We start from the raw sequence: 15,384 nt of genomic DNA on the forward strand, positions 1-15,384 counted from the left end.
AGCCAACACATCCCTGCAGCCCCTGGGGAGGTGGGGAGCAGCAGGTCTCAGTGCACTGCCCCTGCCCCTGCCCCAAGTGTGACTCTGCAGCTCCCATTGGCTGGGAACTGCTGCCAATGGGAGCTGCGGAGGTGGTGCTTGTAGGCAGGGCAGCGCACAGAGCCCCCTGTCCCTCCCCAGGGGCCGCAGGGAAGTGCCGGCTGCTTCCAGGAGTGGCATGGGGCCAGGGCAGGCATGGAGCCACCGTGCCACCGACCAGGAGCCAACTGAGGTAAGTGCCGACCAGCTAGAGCCCTCACCGCCTCCCACACCCCAACTTCTTGCTCCAACCCTAAGCCCCCTCCCCGAGCCAAAGGGCAGGGCAAGGGTGTTTGGGTTCATGTGATTAGACAGTTTGCAAGCCTACTTCTGCCAGGTGCTCAGAGGGAATGAACAGAACAAGTACTCGTTGTGTGATCCCTCCTCTGTCGTTCAGTCCCAGCTTCTGGCAGTCAGAGACTCAGGATGCCCAGAGCATGGAGTTGAATCCCTGACCATCTTGGCTAATTGATGCCATTGATGGTCCTATCCACCATGAATTTATCAAATTCTTTTTCAACCCTGTTATAGTTTTGACCTTCACAACATCCCCTGGCAATGAGTTCCACAGGTTGAGTAGGCATTGTGTAAAGATGCACTACGCTGAATGAGAGACTCTGTTCCAAAGACTCATAGGACTCCTAGCTTGGAATTAGAAATGCCCCTGACCCAACCCCCTAGATTTTAAAACTACTATTTCCTTAGGAAAGAGAAGGTGAATTTTTTACTCCAAATCTGGATCTCATTTTAAAGTTTGTTTCTTGTCCCCATCTTTATAAAAGGCTGAAATAACATGCTGGATCTAAACTTGCCTGAACTTTGAAATCCAAACACAAACTTTGTGTCATAGACCCATCTCCACTCTAAATGGAAACTCCTCAGGACAATGCATTTATTATTTTTTCCCCACACAATAAGGCAATATCAGGATTTCTAAAGATTACCTCTCCAGAAAAGCAAGTCTGAGAAACATTAGTAATTTAGGGCCTGATTTCCAGATATGCTGAGTACTCAAAGCTCTCATTGGCTTTATTTGGACTCCATTCAACAGAATTTTGTGTGCATTCACAGACTGTCCTAAGCAATCTCTGCTTTCTGTAGAATTGAAGGGAGTGAGACAGCAAAACTAGCCAATGTTCCACTCTACACAGCTGCAATACTCTGATTAATTTGCATCCCTAACACAGAATCCAGAGACTCAGAATAGATACTATAGTTGAGTATAGATTTGCTTTTGGAACAGTGATCAGAGAATCGAACCCAGACCGAATCTTCTTGTGAGCAGGACCTCATGCCTGGCAGGCATCCATTATGAAGCAGCCTTTACATCCCACAAAGGCTGTCCAGCACATTGAGGCTGAAAACTTAGTAAGATTCAAAAAGGAACTACACATCAATAATACCTAGACTTAGTTAATGTTAAATTTTAGGATACTCATACTTCAGGGTTTAAACCAATCTCTAACTAACAGGATTAAAAGGACACCTAATGTAGGGGTTAGATTATCTCAGATCTGCCTAATGTGAAGTTTCTTGCACTGTCCTGTGAAGCATTTGATGTTGGTCACTGTTGGAGACAGATTACTGAACAAGATGGACTACAGTCAATGCATTCTGACAATTGCTATGTTCCTAACTCAGTCCAACATCTGATCAAAAAGATTACCTGGTACAAACTGGGCATGCACACAAAATTTCAGACATCTGTATTAAAAAAAATCTGCAGTGTGTTTGAAATGGATTTCTACGGGAACTTAAATTAACTCCCCCTGCAGCTCAGGAACCTATTTGGAAGTTCATGATACTTTTATGGAGAATGGGCAAAGTTCTGCAGTCAAAAAAGCACTAGATCTCTTTGGGTACATCTTCACAGTGATTAAAAAAAAAAAAATAGTGGTTGGCCTGGATCAGCTGCCTCAGCCTCTGGGGCTCAGGCTGCAGGGCTAAAAATCACTGTGTAGACATTCAGGCCCGAGCCCAAACATCTACACAGCAATTTTTGAGCTCCACAGCCCAAGCCCTGGGAGGCTGAGAGAGTTGACCCGCTCTAGCTACAGCCACGCTGTAGGCCTTTTATCTCTATGTCGACATACCCTGTGTTGTTTTAAGGCAATTACTCTTATGGCTAAAATGCACTGCCTGCTTATTGTAACAGTCCCGTGACTGAGCAGCCTAAAAGGTTGATACATGAAATCTGGAAGAGATCTTTGTTCAGTTCCTTGGGTTATGCAAAGTAATCAGCTCAAGAAAGGGAAAATGTTAACTGTGATTTCACTCTCCAGATGACTTTTTATGTAAGAGTTTTATACTGTTGTCCATTACTGTAGTGTCTGAACGCCTTCCATGCAGCAAAATCTCTAGTGGACTTCATGGAGTCTGCCACTTCTCATTGTATGGGGTTTGAACTTTGCTTGGAGTAGCTTCTCTTTTCTTTAGTGAGGAGGATGGTAGCATAAAAAGCATGTTCAAAATGTGAGTGTCACTTGTGGTGGCACCACTTCCTCTAAAAAAAGAAAGTCTTTTCAGTGTTTCCTAAAGATGGTCAGACTCTGAGCAGACCTGATCTCCTCTGGAAGATATTGATTGCTTTGCAAATTAGGACCAAGGCCTTACATGAGCATCACAAGCTGATTGGAAGCGAGCGGAAGGACTTGAGCACAGGCCTGATGTGTTCACGCGGGCTTGAGTTAAGCGGAAGGTGAACAGCCACTTTCTGTACCAGCTGGAGCCAGTGTGTCATCTTCACGTCACCTTCAAATACAATGCAGCCTGGAGATGAGAAATGCATGACAGGTCCTCATCTAGGATGAAGGATTCAAACCCACGTGTCAGCCTGTCGGTCCACTGCTTAATTACACAGAGTTTAAGGATTGATGAGGTAAATGGGGAGTTTTTAGGTTTCTCAGGACAAAGGCCAGGGGCGGCTCCAAGCCCCAGCATGCCACGCGGGCTTGGGGCGGCAAGCTGTGGGGGGTGCTCTGCCAGCACTGCGAGGGAGGCAGGCTTGCCTGCAGAGGGTCCACTGGTCCTGCGGCTTCGGCGGACCTCCCGCAGGCGTGCCTGCAGAGGGTCCACTGGTCCTGCGGCTTCGGCAGACCTCTCACAGGCAAGCCGCAGAAGGCAGCCTGCCTGCAGAGCTTGGGGCGGCAAAATTCCTAGAGCCGCCCCTGACAAAGGCAGTTGGGCTTCCCTTTGCTAAAACATCAGAAATGTTCCTAACTTGGAAAGCATCCTGCAGACTGTGCAGATCTGCCCAGAGAATCAGAGACGGTAACCAGCTTCCCCTCTCTCTGCTGCACCAAGTGGCAATTGAGCTCTGGGCCTTAGAATGGAAGTGTTCATATCTGTTATCAGACCCTAATGATTAGTCAGCTTGTTACTTTGCTGTCTGAGGGATTACATTAAAAAATGTGAAGACTTATAATGGATTTAGACAAACTATTTCCTTTTATGTACAGCTGATACTATCAGTCCATTTAGATTAAATATGGACTATATGGACAATGAAATCTTGGATTAAGATTATATTGAAAGATGCTGCTATAGACTTCTGGAATTTTTTTTCACATTCATAGGAAATGTATCAACTGTTAATACTACCACAAGAGGCAAACTTATTTCTGTGTACAGCTAGATGAAATAGCTACTTAGAATATTTGTGATTCATTTCCCTGGCATCAATGATTTCAAGTACCAGGAGGTGGGATTTTCTCTATATAAATGAGAACAAAATTGGGATTATATTGTATCATGAAAAGATTACTATATATACTGATATCTAAATTATTGTTCCTTTGTTATGTCAATTTTTCTTTTTCATCATTGGAAAATATTAATATAAGGGGAAAAATACCTGGTATCTTGGTAAGAACTAAAGTTTCTGTTAAGTTTTAAATGTGTTGAATAACCTTGGACATTTTCACAGTATGATATAATGGTTCCATGGTGAATATTCATAAGGAAACCAAAATAAAATACTGGGAATTTGTTATATTTGTAGTAAACAGAATTACTAATTTTTAAAATAATTGATAATCTGTATTTATACTTAAAAATCTCAGATGTACAAGAGATATGTACTACTACTTTGGAGAAACTCTGAAACTTACCTTTCTTCACAAACCTAGCAAGAAAACAACGAGAGGTGATCAGAGCTGGATGACAAACTAAGTATTAGCACAATATTATTATAAACCAAAGATGAACATGATCTTGCAAATTAAGAGAGTGAGTGCAGCTCTTATATTATTCTTGACTATTCAGGCAATCAAGGGATATTTGTGAAAATGTTCATAAATCCCAAAAGTTGCACACATTTTAGCACAAATATTCATCTATTGGAAAATTTGTTTTAGAAGAGCATTTTTCACTATTCTTATTTCGTGTTACAAAAAGTTTCAGCCATCCAGTCAAGGAGCAAAAACAATGCCTTGTGACTTGTGTGACCAACCACAGAACATGAATAATGAATAGCTAATAGCACGTGAATATTTTTAGATTGAAAATTATCCTGAGTACTTACAAACAACAAATACATTTAAAGAAAGTCGAGATCAGTAAGCAAACAACTCACTCTCCAGAAAAAGGGACAATATAACAAATATTATTTGTTACAGATAATTTGGCCAGCTCTACGTTAATACACTGTACACACAAGAAGCAAAACCAGGAGCTGCGTTATGAAATCAGGAGCCACATTACGAAACAGACTCTGTGAATGGCAGAATACACATGGGAAGCTCTCAACTAATTCATTATGAGCAGAGTCTGCTATATCTTGATATAGAGAGAGTTCTACAGTTAGAACTAAATAGAAATCCAAACATCATGGCTGCTCATATATGAGCCCTTAAGTAAAAATCCAATGAGGGACATAACTGAACAAAATTAAGTCCTGTAAGAAAGTAAATAACAACTAAAATTGCAATTGGCAGAAGGTATGTAGAGCATGGTGATGATATCGTTTGAAATAACAGACAACTAAGAATGGGTTGGGTTGAGTAGGGCTAAGCTTCAAGCCTCGATAGGATTTTTAATACCCCTGAAAACTTCTGAAGGGAAAATGACTGCTATTAGCAATCTTACTATATGACTCACTGGATAACTGGACAACACAAATGTTGGAGCATTGCTCATATAATGTCTCACAGCACCATGACAAAAAAAACCTTTAAAAAATGTAACCACATACTAAGTAAACATTTTAAAAGCAGAGGTATCAGATTTCTTGAGATTCAAAAGCATCAGCTTTCTCAAATGTGTACACATACATACACAATCAGACTCCTATGAGGTTTTCATTTAAACAATCACCCTATTATAAAATCCCATTCTTATTCAAGGGGTCCATTTCCAATAATGTTCTAATAATTTGGCATTTTAAATTTTGCATGTCCTTTTGCAAATTTTAGGGGGCAAAGATAATACTGAGTGTGTGGTATAAATCAATTGGGCTGAAAGAGAATGAAGAATTATGGCAGCAGGGACAAGCTGATTTCCTGAACTTGTTCATTTCCAGGAAAGTTGTTATTTGAGGGGAGAGAAAGGTTGTTTGTTTAAGTATAGAATTTTTTATAAAGGAAGTAATACAGTTTGTTAGCTAGTCAACAGTGAAATATAAATTCAACTACTTCGCTTGCTTGTTTGTTTGGGAAAGTAGTTTTTTGTCTGCAAATAAACGAATGAATGAATCTCCAAGTATGATTTACAGAAAATGAAACATTCTCATAGACTCATAGGTCAGAAGGGACCAATATGATCATCTAGTCTGACCTCCTGCACAAAGCAGGCCACAGAACCCTACCCATCCACTTCTATACAACCCCTAACCTATGTCCGAGTTATTGAAGTCCAACGAGCCATGCCCCATGCTGCATGAGGAAGGGCGAAAACTCCAGCGCCTCTGGCCAATCTGCCCTGAGAGGAAGAATTCCTTTCCCAACCTCCCAAAATTGGCGATCAGCCTAAACCCTGAGCATTCTTCTCTGGCAGACTCACCAGCCAGCACTCAGGAAAGAATTCTCTGCAACCGGAAGGTAATCTTATGCGTCCCTTCTCATAGAACAGGGTTCCCAGTTTCCCAACCAGTGTGTCTTCATAACAACCACAGATCGGATTGAAACCCTAAACAGAGGATGTGTGAAGGAGACATAAAACAGTTCAAAAAGCACTAGAGATATAGTATGGAGGACAGTCCATCAATGGCTATTAGACGACTCGGGTGACACAGCTTCTGGTTGCCCAGAACTCGAAATGGACGACAGGGATAGGACACTTGATGATCCTGTGCAGTTGCAATTCCTCGTGGCGCACGGGCATGCACTGTCGAAGACAGGATAGCCTGGGCTAGATGGACCTTTGGTCGTGGGGGGGTGGATGCGGGGGTGGGAGGGGGTGAGAGCTGCTGTAGGGTGGTGTGGGGGGAGGTGGGTCAGTGTGGGGGGGGAAGGTGAGGGGGCTGTGTGGGGGGGTGCGTGGGGGGTGGTGGGGGAGCTGGGAGGCTGGGTGTGGGCACGCTGTGGAAGGGAGAGGAGAGGCAGAGTGCTGGTGGGGGTGTGGCACTGTGGTGGGTGGGAGATGTCTAGAGTGGTGATGGATGGGAGGTGAGGAGCGAGTGGGTGGGGGTGGACCTGGTGGTGTGGCTTAGAATGCGGGGCATGGGTGAGGGATGAAGGGGGCGGTGAGGAAGGGGGGGGGGGTGGGGTGGGGGGGGCGGCTGGTATTGTTGTGGGAGTTGAAGGGGAGAGGAATATAAAGTGAGGGCTGAAGGGGGGGGGGGGTGGGGTGGGGCGGGATAGGGTGGGGGGAGGGGGCGGTGGGTGGGGTGTGGGTGGGGGGGGGGGTGGGGGGGCGGTGGGTGGAGGGCGATGAGGGCCTGGGAGGGGGGAGTGGATGGCCTGGTAGAAAGACGCTGGTCGGTGAGGGGAGTTGAGTGGATGTGAGTGAGGCGCTGGGTGGTGTGGTAGTAGAGGCCCCCGGAAGGGACGGGGCGAGCAACGACAAGACTTGAGCACACCCCCCCACCGCCGGCCACCCTCACCCCACCCCCCACCCTCTCCGCCCTGCGCCCGCCAGCGGAGACACCGGACACCCGGCGGCTCAGCACCCGCCCACAGCCGACCCTCCCGCCCTACGCGCGCGCAGGCGGCGCCCGCCCGCTCACTGCGCACCCCAGGGCCCGCCCGAAGCTGCGCCCGACGCCGCAGCGCCCCAGCGCCACGCCACCCCGCGCCGTAAAGAGGAGCTGGGGAGGTCGAGGGCCAGTGGGGGACGCGTAGGGATCTGGCGCGCGCGAGTAGAGAGGCGTGGTGCGGGTGGGCGGGGTCGGAGGAGAGCTGTGGGTGGCAGGTCGTCAGCGGAATGAAGCGGGGGCGGGGCTCGGAAGATTGTGGGGTGGCCGGGGGGGGGGGTGGGGTGCGAGCCAGTCCATCCACATCCCATCACAGACCTTGAGCAGATTGAGTCTGCTGAGTAATCCAAGATCAATGCCCAAGTATTAAACTAGTCGCTATCATATCATCCTTCCGCAGTAACTTAGTGCAACGCTTAGGTCTTAAAGCCAGATATGTCTTTGCCCCCATAACTGCCTCATGGGAAGGCCTGTTCCAGAACTTCAGCTCCTCTAGATGGGTAGAAGACCTTCGAATCTAATTTCGAGAGTCAAAACTTCCTATGTCCAGTTTATACACATTTGCTTGTGTCGTACAGAATTTCTCTCCGCTCCCCAAAATAGTAATGACCCTGATATATTTATATAAGCTAAGGCATTCCCCCGGCAGCCGCTTTTGGCGCAAGGCTAACAAGCCAAGCACGTTTGAGTCTCCTTTCATAAGGCAGGGGTTTTTCGCATTCCTGGCGGAGATCACCTATGGGTGCTAGCCGCTCTGAACGCTGTTCCGTTTGGAGATTCTCCTTCTACAATCATGGGAGACGCAGGACTGGGCACACAGTAAAATCTCCAGGTGAGGTCTCAAGGTGCAAACTTAATAGCTGATGGTACTAACACCGGTTCCTGTATCTTTGCCGGAAATACCTCGCCTCGATGCAGCGAGGGAGGAGGAGCGGCATTTGCGGTTTTTTAGACGGTCATTGGATCGGCATTGGCAGCTCAGTTAGGTCAGCCTGGCGAATCAGACCAATAACTCCCAAGGTCCTCTCCATCCTTTGTTGGCTTTGGCCAGCTGCGATGGTCGCCCAGATTATAGCTTCTAAAATGTTGCTGATATTAATGCCTAGAGGGCATGACCTTGCATCCTTTTCGAGGCGAATAATTTGCACCTATTACTATGACTCCAGGTTTACAAGGTCAGTCCAGAGTGTGTCGCTGTATGGTAATCCCGGTGCCGTTGTGGTCGGTTTGTTAGCAGAAATGACCCTGCGCCGCACTTTGTGTCATCCAAAAACTTTGATTAACAGGTTCCCGGCTCGTTTTGTGCAGGTCAGTAATAAAAAGAGTTAAAGGTAAGTATCGTTCTCGCCAAAAAGAGAAACGCGGATCCATGAGAACTCCTAGCGGAGGTCGAGACGGGGCTCCTGTCCAGCCGACAAGTATCACACAGTCAGTAACGGACCGTGGATCTCCCTTTAACCGAGTTCCTTATCCACCTTACAAATTTTTCCATAGCTCATGTCGCATCTTTTCCAATTTAAGCTAACAAGTCCCACATGTGGGAACCGTGCAAACGCCTTACTGAAATCGAGGTAAATGTAGATCTACCTCATTTCGCTTTGGCTACATAATCCTGTCACGCTCTTCTCGAAGAAGGAGATCAGGTTGTTGCAGCATCTCCCTTAGTAGAGAGAAACGCGTGTTGTAATGTGTCCCAATTGACCATTGACCGTCAATGTCCTTAACGAGCCTTTCTCCTTCAATATTTTCTTCCAAGATCTTGACAGTACTACAGATGTCAAACTAGACAGGCCTATAGTTACTCGGATCACTTTTTTCCCCTTTCTTGAAGATAGGAACTACGTTAGCAATTCTCCAGTCATACGGTACAGCCCCTGAGTTTACAGATTTATTAAAAATTCTTGCTAACGGGCTTATATGCAATATGCCCAAACCAATTCAGTATTTACTACAATATTTAGTAATACTTTCCACATTTTCTAACATAGGACTCAGGCTAATCACAGCCCTTGACTTCTGACAGAGGAAGACATCATGAGATTTGTGATAAGGTGATCAATGGCTAAGTGCAGAATTTAACAATCACTTGGCACCAAAAAGGAACAGTTCAGTTTTGATGATGTTTAAGTACTTAAAAGTTCTTTAGGTTCCTTAAATTCATCTCATAGTCTCTAATACCACAGATATATTGCCAGACTAATGCAAATAAATCAGAATGCCATCTGTATAACAATAGTATGATAACCCAAAGAGACTGAAATATCTACCCAAGGGAAGTATATATATTCTAAATAGGTTGGGGACTACAATAAAAACCTGAAAAGCACAACATGGAATGTTGCCATATTATCAGAAATTTTGTCACCAGAGGAAATAGGAGGTGGCATTAAAAATAGGATGTAAAACTGTTCTGAACATTTTGCATGAAAGCCTCAAATAGTTACCAAACCAATCCAACTTTATAGTTTGGTCGATACCATCAAAAGCAAAAGAAGAATCAAAGGCATCAAATATGAACATTGACCAGTGTCTGCACAGAGAAGGCAATAGTGACAGTCTCTGGACAAAGACATTTCTGTTGTATGCCCATCCTGAAAATCTGACTAAAATTTGTCAGATAGAAGATGCCTTTATGTAATGGGGTTGGGGATGAAGTCCTGAATGAATGGTGTGTGTTATCGTCTATCTGACATAGTGCCAACTGGCCTGCTTTAGAGAAGGAAAGTGTCCCATTGATGGGATTGAGGGTAACTGGTCCTGAGTTCATCACATGCCAGAGAATTCTAATTAGGTCTATTAGATAGCTGTTGATTTGCCATTTATATATTGGAGAATGAGGCAGAGTTGGAGAGGACACACTTAAACCCACCTATTCCTAGAGAAAAGGTACAAAGCACCGCTTTCCATGATACAAAAAAGAAAGGGGTCACCTGATGAAATTAATAGGCAGCACATTTAATACAAACAAGAAGTACTTCTTTCCACAATTAACCTCTGGAACTCATAGCCATGAGGTGTTGTGTTGGCCAGAATTACAACTGGGTTCAAAAAAGAAGTAGATAAGTTCATAGAGGATAGGTCCATCAATGGTTATTAGCCAAGATGTTCAGGGATGCAATCCCATGCTCGGAGTGACACTAAACCTCTGACTGCCAGAAGCTGATAGGAGAAGACAGGTTGATCTCTCCAAAATTGTCCTGTTCTGTACACTCCCCCTGAAGCTGTGGTACTGGCCACTGGTCTGACCCAATATGGCAGTTTTATGTTCTTTGGTTCCTGGGCAACCTTGTTCTTTGCTGGACTTTTGACCAGATAAAAATGGCACGGTATGGTAATAGTATTATATACAGAGATGGAGACATAATTGTTTTTGTTATGTACAAAAAAGTTGGTTATAACTAACCAAGAAAACCTTTCCTGCCACAGTAAAGTGAAAACTTGGCCTCTGTATCTTACAGCTTTATGCAGACAACCTACGGTTGTGATATCTCTGCTTCATTCCAACTTATAATAGAAAAAAAAGTCATTTGTAAACCTGTAATAAACCACAGTTCTCAGGAAACTTTTTTTCAAGTGAGGCGTCAACACTACGTTTAGGAAACTCCTCCAGACATTTACATCTAACAGGTTAGTTAAGACTCCTCCTCAGACTAAAATTATACTAGGCGTGATACTCATGAGCAGAAAGAAAAATTAGGACCTGAAGCCAAGTCAACAAGCTTAATCACAGTAAAGGGGATAAATGAATGCATTTCCTCTATCTAGAGAGAAGGAGAAATGGCTAACAATATAGACACTTGGAAGTGACAAGCACTAACCCAGATCTCAGATATAAAGCTATATTATCAGATATAAAAGAGTGGAAACCATTTACAGTGAGTTAGGACATTGTGAAAATGAGTATATAGTGAAGTAGAATGAAAGTCTTGAAATTTTTCAAAGCATCGGAATGTGCAAATTGCAGTTCTGATGAACCTCTGATTACAGTGAAGATGTTCCTGGAAAATAATACGACTTCCCTGTCATGATTCAGCTGTGTTCTCCGTTTTGTGATGGAGATCATTTTCGAGTCTCAGTCTGATTTTTAGCCCTTTATAACTTTGACTATTAAAAAAAAATCGGTTTGGCTTGAAAATTGCCAGTTTTCTGTGAAAGCTAAAATGGATTTTCCTAAAAAGTTGGGGAAAATGGTAGAAGTCCTGACTTAGCAGGTCACTAAAAATATACTCAGATTTGAAATATTGGCTTTCATTATTTGGTATGGAAAAGAAACAACATAAAACTAGAAATTGGTATAATACTTGTTTTCTTGGCTGTGCCAGGTGCAGATAGAGAGAAATTAATGATTTTGGAACAAAACTTCCAATATATTAGAACATCCTCTGTAGTTCATGTATAGGAAGTACAAAGTGAAGCCCTCCTCCCCATGCATAAACCTCCCTTCTCTATATGTATAAGCAAGTTATTATTCCTAAATTTCACTTTTCTACCTTTCTCATCTAATTTCCTAACTCCCAAATGCTCGAGCTGAACAATAATTTCCCACGTCACTGGACAGCACAACTAGTAACACCCAAAAGCCTGGAATGCCTGCCATGAAAATGCTTTAAGAAGTATGTCATAAATCCTGTTCCACAGGTTGGGTTTTTATAAGACTTGAACTGAATAACTAAAAACATGGGAAAGGGAGAGAGCCACAAAAGTATTTTAAAACCAATTTCTTCTTGTCTCTCTCCTTTACAAGGCAGGAGGCTGACACAGAAATGACACTTAGGCACCAGACTTAATCCATTCGCAAATATCAGATTTTGAATAATGATCCTCACTATTGGCAACAGATAAACCAAAAAAGTTAACCATTTCCTTGCTTTTATTGGACTATATGCAACTTCTTATTTTTAAGTTTTTTTTAATATTTAAATAAATGTGTTGCTTGTATGAGACCTGAAGTCCTCTATCAACAGCACCAGCATTGGCACTTGAAGCTTTCTTCCACCCCATCTGCATCATTGTTGGGACCTGATCCAAAGCCCATTAAAGTCAATTGAAAGACTTCAGTAGGATTTGGACCTGCCTTTGTAGAGGGATTATCTCTATAAATTAGAGGGCAATTCAGTTTCATGCTCGTTTATGGTTTCTCTATGGAAACAGCTTTACATGTGATATACATTTTAACAAATTTCCAGCTCCCACTGAAGTCAATAGAAAAATTCCCGCTGGAGTTCAATGAGAGCTGGATCATACTCTAAAAGCTCTTTCAGTTAGGCTCTGAGATCTTGTACTGTTTTTCATTTGATTAATTTAATCTAGACTTACTGTGAGAAAGCCCAACAGCTCAGCCACAAGATATGCAGGCACCCAGTGCAACTGATTTTAAAATAGCCCTTCGTAGAGAGGTGGAAACCATATAGTGCCAGAGCAACTCACAGTGCAAGTGTACAACAGTTGTCTTTTAACATAGCTGATATGTCAGATTATTCTACATAGTTTGGCTTATGTAAAGTTGCTGAATGGCAAGATTCCCATGATAAGAGGTATTAATATAAACTTTTTGACTGGCTCACAAATCATTATGGTTACAAAACTTGAAATTTCATAACAGTTTAAATCCTCAAGGGTGTCTGCCTGGTTCTCTCTCGCGCACTCTCTCAAAAAAAGTATGTAATGGAAAATACCAGAGGAAATAATTATGAAGGGTATGATCTAAAGCCCATTCAAGATAAAGGGAGTCTAATTAAGAGGGGAAATTCACCTCCTTATCAGTTTCTTTCTTATTTTATAGATTTCCAGTACTTGGGATACTTGTAAAGCATCCCCAGAAGAAGTAGGAAGTGACTATGATCAAGACTATTATAGCCACACATGCTGCTTTCCAGAGAAGAGCTATGCTGGAGGCTAAACTGTGTGTCAGCTCCCTGCCGCACCACTCTATCTTGCTCACCAATAAACTGCTCAAGGCTCTCCCAACCCAGACATTGCCAAGCAGGTAACAATCAGTAAGCTACAGCCCCAAAGTTTCTTAGAGATGTTTCTCTGCAATGCACAGCCCCTATAACTGTGCATTCACAGAAGATATTAAATTTGCTGTTCTGTTAAAGAGTCAGTACATCACAGTTTATTATTTTAACTAGGGTAAACATACCCTCCCCTTCAAACACAGTGCTGAGTTTGTTTACAGTAAAAGTAAAACAAGTTTATTAACAAAAGAACATGGATTAAGTGGCACCAAGTAAAACAGATAAAGGTAGAAATGGTTACAGGCATAAGTGAAAAAACATCTATAAGAATCTAAAACTTAATCTAGCAAGATATAGTTTTTGTTTAAGATGATTTCTCTCACCTACAGTCCCCTTTCCAGCTTTTTACTGGCCAGCCTGACCAGGACCCAACACAGAGATCAAATCGCTTGGTTTCTTTATCGCCTTAAGGTGAAGGAGTAAGATAGAGTCTTTCTCTGTTCATTATATTCCCAAAGGGAATCTGTTTTGCAAGTCAGAAATGAGTCCTAAGGATTCATTCTCCTGTGTCTCTTTGAGGCGCATGAGCTATGATAATTCTCAGTCTCTTGAGTTCTGGCTCAGGACAACCTCTGCTGGTTTAGCTTGAGAGCTTTGCTTACAGCTAATATGTAAAGTGAGGTAAACCCACATTCCTTTGTTTAGGACAGACCTGTTCATCACCTTTATCTGGGCTAGGCTGTCGTGTCTTAAACATGTTCTAGTAACTTCATACAGAAGAAATTCATAACTTAACATATGTTAACTTGTGCGTTTTACAATGATATTAATAACCAGAGAGTAATTAAGCTTTCATATGGTATTTCACAAGGCATATTTTGTACAAATATTATTGCAGTAGTGTGTAGGGAGAGAATACCAGAGTGCCTTAGGTCACAGACACCAAATACTCTACACATTTTGAATAAATAAAGCATTTGTGATAAAGTCCTTTGGCTTTACCTTTGCCATTTTAAATCTAGCATTTTTAACATAAGAACAGCCATACTGGGTCAGATCAATGGTCCATCTAGCCCAGTATCCTGTCTTCTGACAGTGGCCAATGCTAGGTGCTTCAGAGGGAATGAACAGAACAGGTAATCAAGTGATCCATGTGCTGTTGCCCATTACCAACTTCTGGCAAACAGAGGCTAGGACAGTCAGAGCATGGTGGTGCATCGTTGCCCATACTGGTTAATAGCCATCCTCCATGGACTTATCTAGTTCTTTTTTTCCCCACACACATCAGTTCTATGTTCTACAGTTTCAGAGCAAGAATCAGGCACCGTTGATAGATGCATCCTGATAATTCATTTATTCGAGATTGGACTATGAAAACATTCACTAAATTGATTTTGAATATGGGACACTTCCTAAATCCTACAACTTAAATCTAGTTTCACATCTGAAGCAGCAAACAAATCATTTTAATCACTCATCTCACATCACTGGCTTGTTACGAAAGTAACAAGTTTACAGAGAACATTTGGATGCCCTTTAGACTAAAGTGATGAAAAAGCTTGTGTAAAGAATACAAATAACTGTATGTTCTGAGATGATGCTTTTCTCTGTGTCTGTCAATGTCTTTTATGAAGGAGATAGTTATCATGATCCCCTTTCTCTAAATGGAAAACGAAAAGCTAATATTCTCTTCCCCAAGATCCCACAGTGAATCTGTGGAAGAACTGAGAAAGGGACCCAGGCCTCCAGTCCTGACTGCGCCCTCATAGACTATGCTGACCACTACTATATTGCCTGCAGCTACTTTACAATGGGCAAGAGCTTGTTGCATTTATTCCCTTTAAGTACTTTTGTACATCAAACCACTGAAAGCACTATTATTTTAGAGACATACTGGGTAAGCAGTAGCAAAATAGTAAGCAGGCTGTGTACATGAATTTTGGCAGTGGATGTGACTAATAATTTAACTATTTTGTTGCGTTTATTGGTTTGCAGATTAATGTTAGATGCAGACACACAATAGGATAAATTTAATACTGTTAGTCTGTCTTCCAACAACCTCTTTTGCACACTGATAGAATTTCAGTACTGCTCAAATGTGAGATTATATTGCCCTGTAGTGGTTATATAATACAGACAATACAAGCCTTACTACTGTGACAAGCATGAATGACTCCCACGTTTCTCCTAGCTAACGTTAATAGGACTGACTTTTATGTA

This window comes from Chelonoidis abingdonii, chromosome 8 (genome assembly GCF_003597395.2).
Source record: "Chelonoidis abingdonii isolate Lonesome George chromosome 8, CheloAbing_2.0, whole genome shotgun sequence".
Classification (NCBI taxonomy): domain Eukaryota; kingdom Metazoa; phylum Chordata; order Testudines; family Testudinidae; genus Chelonoidis; species Chelonoidis abingdonii.